Here is a 13,802-nt window from a genome sequence, read left to right as displayed (position 1 = left end):
TAGTTTAGTTTCCAATATATTTTCATTCACTTATTTTCCATGAATGTGGACGCTGAGTGCAAAGAATAACTGCATCTTTAACTTTGAACTATAACTTTGATAATCACTTAGAAATATTATTGTGCCTGTAAGGTGTTTTATGTTGCACAAGGCTTCACTTAGCGGAAACACCTAAATTGTTTAATAAATGTCTTCCTGAACGCTCTTTTCACGATCACGTGAAGATTGTTTAATTCTTCTTCAAACTGTGTTAAATAACTGTTAATAAGCTTTTGCAAATCTTCATTATTTTGAAGGGAAGAAAGATTATTGCAATCGATTAGACAATTATTGAAATTGGCAATAATATTTTGGATTAATGAATCAGTCACCAAAAAAGAATTCACAAAACTCTACATTTATGATTTTGACAACTTTAAGAAATATTTCTACATTATTTGAGTTAACTTTTATCTTCCACTTTTTATTTTGTCTTTAAAATTTTTAATTTTATCCACAGACGTCTAAATATTTTCATTTTTTCCTTGAACCCTTATTTAAACACTTATGCAAAATTTGTTGCTAAATTATTGAATATGAAAAAACTGGATATTTAGAGCACTTAAAAATTTACAAGGAAACTATTCTAAGTTTGGTTTCACGCGAAACTCCGTTTGAGAACCATTGCAATACAGAAATTTGGTAATTCATTAGTAGTTAGCTTCAAGAATAATTCGAGTCATCCACTAATGAAATTAAAACAAAATTACATTGCAGTTAATAGCAGTAAAAAGATATCATTGTTGCATCAGTAAAAAGCAATGTTGCTTTATATACTTTTTGCAACTTTTATTGATTCAGTATGTCACAGTCCTTTTTCTAAGGCTATTTCATCACAAACAACATTCGATTTGAAACATTCAATTGGCACCTTTCAGAATTAGCAGTATGTTTTTATTATTATTGTTATCGTTATTGGAATTAAAAAACTTATGAATTTCATGCTTGGAAATATTGCAGAGGTTCTATGATAATATCAGTTTGTAACTACAGAAAAAGTCAAATAAAATAAGCCAAATAAGTTAAAGACTGACTAAATCTGACTGTGATATTAGAAACAAATAGTCAATGCGCAAAAAACCTCCAACTTTTTATCATTTATGATAAAATCGTATTCTGCGTTACTATTTTCATGGTCTTGCGATTTGAAAAAGCCAATAGATATCAAAATAACTTTATTTTTGTCTTTAAAAAACTCATATTATTATTAGTTAACTTTTTAAACATTTCTTTTGAACCTTAATAATAATAATACTTTAATAGTAATGGAACAGGATGTAACCTCATTCTTGCTGGGAAATGGTCTATATTAGAAGTGGAAATTATCACTATGTACTAAGGTACATTACTCACAGGTAGAATAAGGAAACCATGAAATACTATTTCATAACCACTTTATTATATCATAATTTGTAATAGTGATAATTGATAATATAGTATTGATAACGCATCATTGCGTTATAAGCAACAAAGAATAATAAGGAATATGCACAACACTCTAAGAATGGAGAAGTTTTGCAAAGGTAACACTTCACTATCTACTGACTCTCGAACGTTAGGGAGGAAATCGCGATGTTATTCCCTTTAGTCTAGAAGTCTAAGCTCAAGCAACAATTACATTTCTAATGCATTTCTTATATCAACTAGCTTCTTATATCAATAGTGATAATTGATAACATAGTATTGACAACGCATCATTGCGTTATAAGCAACAAAGAATAATAAGGAATATGCACAACACTCTAAGAATGGAGAAGTTTTGCAAAGGTAACACTTCACTATCTACTGACTCTCGAACGTTAGGGAGGAAATCGCAATGCTATTCCCTTTAGTCTAGAAGTCTAAGCTCAAGCAACAATTACATTTCTAATGCATTTCTTATATCAATAGTGATAATTGATAATATAGTATTGACAACGCATCATTGCGTTATAAGCAACAAAGAATAATAAGGAATATGCACAACACTCTAAGAATGGAGAAGTTTTGCAAAGGTAACACTTCACTATCTACTGACTCTCGAACGTTAGGGAGGAAATCGCGATGCTATTCCCTTTAGTCTAGAAGTCTAAGCTCAAGCAACAACGAGAGAACACTGACCGGGGGCCGTCAGTCCACTGGAAAAAGTTCTGGGTGCCAATAACCTCAGATGATGGCGCGCCTTAAATAAAAATAAAATAAAATTAGAAAAGGTTCAGGTATTCAAATTCAATATCAAGTAAATAGATGTTTGAGATCATGAAATAAAAGTTGATGAAGGAAAAGCCTAACAACGTGCTCTTCGAAATTAATTACCGATATTAAGAGTAAAAGATATCAAGGAAGTATACTCGATCTTGTCAAATTGTGAGGCCATCATTAATCTTACTAAACTAGATGGATTTGTACAGTGTACAGAGCCTCACTGCAAGTTGGAGTGAGTTATAGAAGCTTACTAAGTGTCCTTAGATAATTTGATAGTAAGCTACTGTGCCTACCAAGTGATGTATGAAGTAATAAGCTGGTGTTTCTAAATTCGATAAACCCAAATTGTAGTCCACGGCAACTATCTTGGACTATCCAGTATCTACTATTTATCTAATTGGAGTCCACTGAAGCCATGATTCCAAGCAAGGTTAGTAGGCTAAGTCTACTCTAAACAAAATAATTCGTCAGCCTCATTATCTTTCATAAGTTGATTTCTAATGCAACTGAAAATAAAGATTAATGTGTGTGGATATATATATACATAAAACATCAAGAACAAAAAGTCCACTATAGACATACATATATTTTAAGATTTATTCCAGGCTGGTTATTTCATAACAATTGTAATATTTTAACTTTTGTAATAACATAATGTAGTAAATGCATTATATAATATTTAATATATATTAAAAGTAATAATAATTTTATCTTAGAAATTGCATTTTGTATTGCTTAATAAATGGATAACTACTAGTACAAGAGAAAATTAATTGACTCATTCTCTCTTTATCTGCAGTTAACTAGAATTCTACGTTCTTCGCACAAACCTAATTACTGTTATTAGTTACCGTAAATCTCTACTAACATATGGATTTTATTTTAAAATTCAAAGTTTGGATTTGTTTATTAATCACTAATTTTTTACTGTTTCAACGTATTATTTTCCTGTAATTCTCTATTACATATTAACAAAAAGCTAACCCCTTAAAAAAATGGAAATCTCTTTTTAAGACTTTTATTGGTCTCCTCATAAAAAATATATAAATGAGAACTGCTCCTATTAGGATCCAGAAAGGTGAAGTGGCAGTAAGAATCTCATTTGTTTTTAATAGGAGCTTTGATGCAGTTTGTCAAGATGGCTGCATAAAACTTAATTCCACTCAAGGTTTTGTTTTTAGGTTTGTTTATTTGCTCTTTTTTTTGGCATTGGCTTTCGCCATACAGCCAGCATCGTCTAGCTGCTTATCACTAGAATATCACTCACTCTCCATTCTTACTTATAAATACATTCGCTTCAAACATTCATCCCTCTACTATATACAACTATTTACATAAACTACAGCTAATGGATGGAGCAGCACTCTACATTCCTGACATCCTTATAGTTTAACCTGAATTAAAATCACGTAATCCTTCTCTAATCATTTTCTTCCATTCATTCTAATCGGCTATAACTTTTAAATACATTCATATTTCTTTGCTAGCTCTGCTATAGATTTTTAGGGGTTCGTCATTTCAAAAACCACCTTAAACTTAACAAATTAATTTACAAAAATAAAAGAAAGTATTTTCTTGTTCGGAATACGTGTAGCTAAATGTGGAGCCATGCCTCACCAAGACTATTCCTGGAGCCAGCGGTTAGTTTGCAGGAGCTGTTGGACTCCACTACGCATCTAGAGCGGCCTAAAAACTCCAGCACATGTGCGCTCGCTCGATCAGTGTGCACAACTTGAGGCCACCATAGGAAGGGAGCATGTAATAATAGATTTATTGAAAGAGAAGAGGTACATATGAAGTGGTTTACGCAGTTGATATTGATGGTTCAGCAAGATACGCTAACTTTTTTGAAAATAACAAACAGGATACATATTTGATCCAAAAATTCCCTTCGAAAGCAGTTTTGTGAACCAAGCGGACGAAATACCGGAGAAATAGAAGAACAATTGGACATAGTTATGCAAAAAGGAACCAATCCACATGTATGCTCAAATTGAGTTTATGACGAATATAGGTTGCTAAAAGCCTATTTTAAATTTAGCAAAAAAGAACCAAGCCACTACTATCGTTTTTATGATATAAATGACATTGTGAACCAAACCACAAATTATATTTGAAGATTTAAAGTTTAACGAAACAGAACCAAGTAACTTGGTTTTTCTTTGCAAATTAATATGGAAGTTATATAAAACAGAACCAAACAGCTTGGATCTGTTTTGCAAACTAGTGAATTACTGCATGTGGGTTGGTTCTGTTCAATATACAATGAGAACCAATGCAAGTTTTAACATTTTAACATAGGAACTCTACGAAACGCGTTAATATTGCACTAAGATGAGATCACAGTTTCTATGGCTTGCTAAAATAGTGAATTTACAGAAAAAAATTTCTTAGTGTTTAATATTTAATTTAAGTCATTTCAATAGTTTTGTGTGCTAATTTTGAGTTTAAAACATTTATTCTTAGACGTCTATTCTTAGACTGGGTGTATCTGCGGTTGATTGCGGAGGACCAAAGTTGGTCGTGAGTGATATTGTCAGTGCGCTTTGGTTTTATTTGTGTTTGTATGTATTATTTTCCGAGCGTAATACATTTTTTTCGAATTCTCCCCCATAAATCCTAAGTTTCATCGATAGAGTGAAATTTCGGCAGACAACGGTGGCCAAGGACCCCCGGATAATACCAGTTTAAACTCAGATAAGTCATCTTTAACTAACAATATTCAATCTATGAATAATACTAACTTACTTGCTAACACGATGGAAATGGTAAGTACTAATACTCTGGATAAGGATAATAATACAAACGAAAGTATTCTAAAGGCAAATAAACGCCCTAATAAGGAAAATATTGCATATAGAAAGTCTAAAGTTCATGTACTAACTCAGCTAACTAAGGTCCTGAAATAAATTCAGCACCTAAAATAAATGATATAAAATCTATTTTGCATCTTATTCCGAATGATTGTCTTTCTTTTTACCGTGATTTATCTGCTGATGAGTACGAAAAAGATTACATAGATGGATTTGGTGCTAACACAGATTTCACACTAGAAGATGATAAAAATAAAATATTTTACATACTTTTTTTAATTTTTAAGGTTTAATTTAGTTTGAAAAGATAGAATTCTGTTCAGTTTTACAAATAAATTATATGAAAATTTTGATAGACTTTTATTTTTCTACCTATATTGTTTTCTGCAAAATAACCAAGCAACATTTTCAGAAAATTTGGAAAATAAACTGATGGTAACTGAAAATAATTACACTCATTAAATAAGTTATAATTATTGCTCGAAAAATGAATTAACTGTAAAGAACCAAAAGTTAACTAGAATTAATTATTACGGTTAAACTTTAAACCTTATTTACTCGAAAAAGAGTTTTTGTTGGTTGGTTCTTTTTTTTATAACTACGTGCAATTGTATCTCTCTTCATATTATTAGGGCTTCAGAATGTTACACCCAGGAACACCTCTGATATTCTCCCCCATTTCGTATTAGTCTGGAAGTTCTGGCTCCCCTTGTTGAGAGAATCTTCACATACTTCGAATGTTTCAGCAAGTCTGTGGGAGCTAAGCTCAAGCAAATCACGTTATTTTTATTTATTTGTTTCATGACGATCGGAAATATCACATTATATTTATTTTGGCCAAATATGCAAAGAGACGTTAATGTTCTGTAATAGTCGGTGTTGGTTCGGGTATTAATTACATCAGAAATTGTAGCATACCAACCTGAATGAAGATGGCAGATATTATACAAAATTCTAGTGTAGATTTATTTTTGGTCCACATTTTGTAGCTGTATGCTCAATCATTCAGTGGCCTCCTTAACCATATCAGACCTGTATTTGAAAAAAAAATATGTGAGCAAAAAAAGGCTAGTTATTCACAATTTACAGGAGGAAGTATTTAACATATTCTTTTATTTATTGAACACACGTACATCCGGACGTACAAGTAAGTTAGTTTAAATTCCTTTCACTTGTACTTCTTCACAGTTGGCAGCCCTGCCTCCCGGCATTCTCAACGTTACGAAAACACTCCAAGAATAAAATCTTCTTCTTTTTTTTAATTTCTAGTTGTTTTTAAACGTTGTTGAGATTATTTCGTAACTAGTTTAGATTGACGTTTTAAGTAATTTATCTCTTACTTCATCTATAATTCGAAGGCAGTTGTTAAGAAAAAAAAGAGTTATTTTCAAGGTAGTTCTTAATATGTATCACGAATGTAGACAAACCTTCCTTGTACAACGTTCTGCCCTCTCATGTGCAGGCAATTTGTATAGCTTCCACGTACTCTTCATTCGCAATAAAAACTTTACTTTCAACAGCATTTAAAAGTACATCCAGCACAAAACTTTAATTCCAAAATTATATCAAATTGCAATGAATTATCTTCCTACAAAATATAAATCACTGGCACAACTTTTTCATCCTGATTACTACGAAATTTTAAAAATTGTAAATCATAAACTTGTAACTAACCATCGCCCATTTAATAACGTTTTTTCATTATGTTGGTAAAATAGAATAAGAATAAAATTGCCACTTTTTATTTAAATATGAATAAATTTAAATAAACACATCAGCAAATTTAAACACATTTTACATTAGTCGAACCATTTCTTCGACGTGTTACATTAGGCAAATACAATGCCACTTATTCATGCCGACGATTCAACAAGTTTCGGAGTAGGAAGTTCTGCAAAATAACTATTTTCTGAAACTTGTTTATCTTTACCTAGTTATAGCGCCCAAGCTTTAGACCGAAGCATAAGCTAGGTTTCAGATTATCCTAATTACCAGTATTCGAATTTTTATTGCAACAGTGGTTCGTCTATTGATTGTGAGAATGTAAAATACTTCTCTAAGTAACAAGGTTTTTTTAAAAAAAATCTTAATGGTTTATTTAATTAATTATTGAATGAATTAAATTTGGAACATTATTCAAAACATATGAACAAAGGTAATTTACGAGGTGTGGCTATTAAATAACGAGACTGATGCTGCTGCAGAAGAACTATGCATGCGCCAAATCCTAACGACCGACAGCTGTGCAGCGTAAAGCCTTCTCTTTCGATTGCAGCGTCTCACCTGTTTGTAGAGAAATCAGTCTGACCGGAACTGTCGTTTGTGTAAGAGGTGTTAGTTTCGTTTTGCCGAAAATATGATTCGTAGAACAACGAATTGTCGTGAAATTTCACATGAAACTTGGTGAAACCGCTACTGAAACTTATCTTTTATTGCGATGAATGTTTATCACGTGCGAAAGTTTTTGAGAGGTTCCAGCGTTTCCAAGATGGCCGAGAAGGCGTTGGAGATGATGACCGTCCGGGTCGCCCTTCCACGTCCAAAACGGATAAAAAGATCGATTATAATTAATCAACATTACTACCGTGAAGTGCTTGCTCAACTCCCTGAAAGAGTAAGGAAAAAACGACTCGATTGGTGGAAGAACAAGTCATGGATTCTCCATCAAGACAGCGCGCCGGCTCACTGAAACTAGAAAACGTTTTTCTAGAGTTAATGTTGCGTACAAGATTTAGTCACTTCCTACATCATAAAAAAAAATTAATCTATAATTATTTATTGTGGGAGCGGGTGAATCGACATCAACAGCCATTAGTGAAGTAATTGAAGTAACTCCAACAGATAAATACCCAAGAACTACTTAATGGTTAACAATTCACGGTTAGAGAAAATTTAGCAATTGAAGATGGAACAAATATAGCAAGAGAGAAAGAAACGCTCGAACATAATCTAAAGAACTTAACTATTACTTTAGCTAGAGAAAATATAAAATTATGTAAAAAATAGCATACAGGTATACAAATAAAATTACATAAGAAAAGGATAACAAGGAAAAACTATGACTCCTGTAAAATTCAAGCCACGTATGTTTAAAACAATATGGCATGGCTTTTTTGTGACCCTAATTTATGTATTACCTAATTTATACTAAATCCTCACTCGTACAGTAGCAGTCCGTATATGATAAGTTTTTATTAATCATTTCAGGCAATTTATATTTTGAGACTCTGCAGATCCTGCTTGCAATTCCATTTCTTAAGTCGTTCCAATCAATTTTTTTAGTCGATTTTACTGCGACGTCTTGGGTATGACGAGAAATATTGACATATTTATATTTGTTTATAATTCTAAGGGAAGAATATTGGGTAGGTGTGGCGCATGTTTTCCAGATTCCTGTCTAGTTGCTTCCTTTTTTGTGGATATGAAGAAACTTAATTTTTTTAAAAAAGTTAAATATGGCAGAAACAAGATGGAAACCTCAAATTCTTTAGATCATAAGAATTTCTCAGCGATCATTATGTTAGGATCCCAACCTAACAATCAGCAGCACCGACAGCGTAAACAGAGTGCCTGCAGAAGTAATGGACTTGAATAACTGAAGGTAAACCTTAATTCGTAACCATAAGCTTAGGGTTATGGTCTCTCTCTTTAGATAATGTATAATGCAATTAATTGAGATCATAAGCAATAATAACGGCAATAAACCTGTAAGTCTAGTAAGCAAGAAGCCCCTTACCTTTCTCTCAGCTTAAAACAGGCGCCCAGTAACAATCATAGGAGAGAACCTTTAAGTTCGTAAGATTACTCACCTTCCTACATGACAATTAATGGAAGGTGCAGCCTGCCTAAAAAAAAAAATCAGCATTTACCGCTCTCTGTCCGAAGGCAGTAAATGATAAGAAAATAAGGCGCGCGTGACCATAGGAGTCCCCGCCAAAAATAAAACTACATTTCCTCAGTGTCGCTCTCATCAAGGAAATATTACGCAATTACGGTTCGTACTTAATGAAAAAATCGTATATAATGAGATCCTCTAAAAGAATAGCTTTGTTTCTAAGCGCTAGTTCAATGCACCCTAATACAAACATGGTGTACCTAATAATTAAGTATATCATGTAATACATGCCAAGCAGGCATTCAAAGACTGAGATAGATTCAAGGACAGTATCTTCATTTCTCGGACTTAATCTGTTCAATTCCGAGTGATTACCTTAGATCGTTTGGTCAGTGTGACGTAATCACAAACATAACGTAGGTTTAGAGATTATAGAGTTTTAATCTTCTATCATTCACCGCATTGTATTCATTACTGGAAGCTATAAGAGTTTTTTTTAAGTACACTAATTATTTGGTTTTTAATTTATTTTAAATTTTACAATTAATTCGTGATGATAATTAACATTATGTAATGGCATTACACATTACAGATGTACGATACATACGACGGAAAGATTACATTTAGAGGACTGAACCTCTTAATAAGACAACTTGCTCAGATTGGTTTTGAAAATTAACAATTCTTGAATTAAGACTATTTTAGCTATTATTTATTCAATTTTTTCCCACAATATTTTGTTGCCTTGTTTAAAATGATTTAGTTTATAAGAAAGCGTCTTTATTTTTCATTTACTTAAAGAACATTTTGGGAATAAATCATGTAAACTATAACTTTGTAGTTATGGATTAGGATTTAGGATTCAGGTTAGTGGAGTAGGAACGAGCCATTGGATTATAAAACGCTTAAATTTACGATAAGACAAATTATAATTATACATTGTCTGCACAAATTTAAAGAAACGCAGAAAATTTAGTAGCAATAACAACAAGAATTCGACAAAAACATAAACAAAATTACACTATAAATAAAAATGGATTAAAAAGCTTAGATGTTTCGATTAGGTGATGAGCTAGAAATCGTTAAATAACGAGGTTGAAAGTGTTCAACTATTTAGAAGAGTTAAAGAAAGTAAGAGCTGTCTTCGCTTTCTATCTTTATCTGTGTATAAGACATATTTAAAGTACAACATAACTCTCTGCGTTTGATTGAATAATTGCCACATTACTACATGGTCGCAGAAAATCTTCTAGAGCGTCAATATCTGAAATCATTTGGTGCATACAGCTTCTTTCAGGCACTGCCGCCTTTGGAGTGCCCTTTCGATACAATGAGCACATGACAGGAAACTCTTTAAATAATTTCCTAAAAATTAAGCTTCAGATAAGACAATGGTCGCTGTGCTTCCGCCAAGCCTGTAGTGATCTAGCACGGCCAACCACCGCCAAACATTGTTACACTTATTGTTATTTTATTTTTTAATTTTACCTTATAGTTGTAATATTTAAAGTGCACCTTCACTCACCAAAAATTTTGAAATGTAATACGTATATTTTTTTGTTCTATTTTAGTCGATAGAGCTTTGAGGAGTTAACAATAAAGTAGATATTCTATTTATTACATTTATTTGTAGTTTAAGATTACAATTAGCCCGCTAATCATTCATTCTTTTACGTAGCCATCATCTGTAATTTTTGTAAATTGTACGCAATAGGAACATTTGGTCAATCTTCTTGTTTCTTAATCTCTGGACATTAGGAAGTTATAGTTCTAACTGAATCAATAACTTTTACTGCTGACTTGTAATTTATAAAATGTGTTTTCATTTTTTTTTACAACTTTTATTTATAAACCCTTTAATATTGTACTCTGTGCAAAACCCTTTTTGAAATTAATTTAGGACACTGATCCAGTGTTCTATCTTAACAGTAAAAGATTGAAGTGATTGAGAACAGAGATTGTATACTTTTGTAATTAGTTATACTGAGATTGCCGATGGTCGATTGTTGAAACTATTGTATTTAGGTAACCATTACAGTAAGAGAAAGTAAACAATTAGAATAACTTTATTTTTTAATTTGAAGGTTAAAATACCAGATGATTATTCCGCCACCATCTTACTCTTTCTTAATTAAAATCACTCTTTCATTCCTGTTTAGGCAACATCTGTCTTTCTGGTTTTTGAAAATTGTAACTAAGAATGATGAGCAATTAATTTGTTTTTCTAATTATTTTTTGCCTTTCCTCCAAATCCACAAACACATGCATTTTAGTGAATAAAAGCGACCCGCAGAATACAAATTTATTTCCAAACATGCCCGCAGAGTCATTTGGCAGTCGTTTAGGACTATTAATGATTTTAATAATCGTAAAAAAAATGATTTTAAATAAGTGATTACCCCATTTAGGGGCTACATTAAAAATAAATTGAGGAAATCGAAATTAGGTCTCGTGAATTCAGTTTATTAAAATAAAAAACTTCGTACTGAATACTTGTACCGGCTGTCATTAGCAACTGAAGCTTATTAGCAAATAATGAATAGAAGTAAATGCTAATGTACAGTTCTAGAAACATTAAGCAGTAATAAAAAAAAGGCGGACATGACTTGTTCTTGATGACAACTAGATCTTCTTATAGTTTGACCTGCATTCTCTTGCACTAACCAGCCATTGCTTGTCCATGATGTAATAGCATACACCGTTTGATAGTTGTACACGTTCTGCCAACACTAACGTTCTTCACAAACAATCTGTTTACACAATAGTTCTTTTACATAACTATTTACAACCATTATAATTGTATACAATGTACGAATACACTAACAAACTCCTCTTCTTCCACATTGAGGGTATTGGCTACCGTTTTCAACTTCCACAATCTTCATTTCATCAAATACGTACAATAATTACATTTTTCCTCTAGTTCTATCCTTTCTTCCTACAGCAAAAACCGGAATTTAAACAACGTGCGTATCCTTAATGCTACATATTTCCTTTTTCCGGAGAAGTAATATTTGATTGAATTTTATACTTTGTATTCTAATACGATATATACGATAATATAAGTTTTATTTATGGTAACTTATATATTTTTATTATCACATAAAAAAACAAGAGTTCAATTTAGCAAGCTGTTATTTTGAACAGACTAACATATATTCCACGAGTATGTTTACTAATTCCTTATCTATCGGTAATAAAATCCGTCTTTAAATGTTTCACTATTTCAGTGGCTTTACATCTAAACTCTGTGGAAATTAAGACTCTGGCATTGATTCGTCTTCTCTTATAATCTCAGAAGCGCAAATATATTAGATTAGCTCCGTATGAATGACTGTAGTCCGTTTTCTTCGGCGAAGCGAGTATAACTCCGGCTAGCACCGTACAACCCACCTCCCCTTTCTAACCTTAAACTGATAACTTAATTATTAATGTCAGTTATTAAGATTTATATTACAGTCCAATGAGATTAAGCTGTCTAGATTATTAGTTAACATATTAACACAAGCAATTTCATAAAGAAAGTGAAGGTGTTGCATTCTAATTGAAGTGGTGATTTTAAAACAAAAAGTAATGCACTTACTACTGAAACCAAACCCCCCTTCGAGAAATTGACTGGTTGTTTTCAAATACTTATTTAAACTAAATCAATAATTTTTTTAAAAAATCTCAAGTTTATACAATTTTCAGTTTTGAAAACATTTCGACACAAATTTTCCCCTTTCAATGGTTCTGCTCGGCTGTGGGGTGGACGTGTTGCTCAGGTTCCATATCAATAGCGCATTTTGCTCATGTCTTTTGGATAGAATTTCGAATAGTTGGTGAAAAATTTGGTTTAAGTTACTAAGTATTTCCTTCTTTCTCTAAGGCTTCATTATGAACGGTCCATGAAGGATCAGAGTCTCTGCCGCCACAGCTCTCACCGATTCTTGCCGACAAACACCATCTTTGCTTATCAAATCAGCACTACCTCCGAAAAAATATAGAGGTTGTCCGTGAATAATTAGGAAATATCACAGAAGATATAAAAATCTTCACACAGCAAATCTCTATCCATCCAGAATCTATCCTCCTCTATTTCAATTATCTCTCCTCATCGTAACCAACGTGGCGTGGCATACCTTAACTTCCAATCCCTTCATTAATCCATAGATTTAAGACAAGACAACGTTAATATAATGGCCATATTTACACTTTGTTCCTCCTTATTTACAAAGTACTGATGCTACTGATGTAGAAGCTTCTTTCCACAAACACTTGTTTATCATATCGTGTGTACGAGTACAAGTGTGAGTTCACGTGTACGACTAGCCTCAATGCTTCCAAGTAATGCTGGCTTGCAAGTTTACGGCGCGAGATAGTTGAAGTTGTAGTTTAGAAATAACTTTCTACTCGTATTACAAAGTATAATTGATTCTAAGGGAACATTGTTTAAATCTGAGTTGAACTATTTAATTAAAAATAATTTAATTCGTTATTTTTTTATAAATTTTTAATAGTTTAGATCTTTTCTAGTGTAATATTGTAAATGTAAAGTTTTTAGTTATTACTGAGTAATGTATCAATTTATAAACCAATGGAAAGATTGTTTCTTGTTTTTTAAGTTTAAATTTAGCCAAACTCTTCGTGTTTGGAGTTAATAAATTTACAATAAGTTTTTTATATTGAGAAATAATTATTGTTTCTATTTTAACCTTAAACAAATTATGCTTTATTGTTTTGTTTTTGTAAGTGCTGTCATTTCTGATCGACACTTCTGAGTTCTTACATCAATCCTCAGAGATGAAGCACGCGTCCCACAAGGCAGGAATTTACAATAAATTATTTATATTGAGAAATAATTGATGTTTTTAACGTTAAAAAAATTATGCTTCAATGTTTTGTTTTTGACCTTCCAATCCACATGACCTTCACTCTCCACCGCATCATGT

Source organism: Rhodnius prolixus, unplaced genomic scaffold (genome assembly GCF_049639745.1).
Source record: "Rhodnius prolixus isolate KJV_2025 unplaced genomic scaffold, Rpr scaffold_1, whole genome shotgun sequence".
Lineage (NCBI taxonomy): Eukaryota > Metazoa > Arthropoda > Insecta > Hemiptera > Reduviidae > Rhodnius > Rhodnius prolixus.
Note: the sequence above shows the minus strand (reverse complement) of the source record.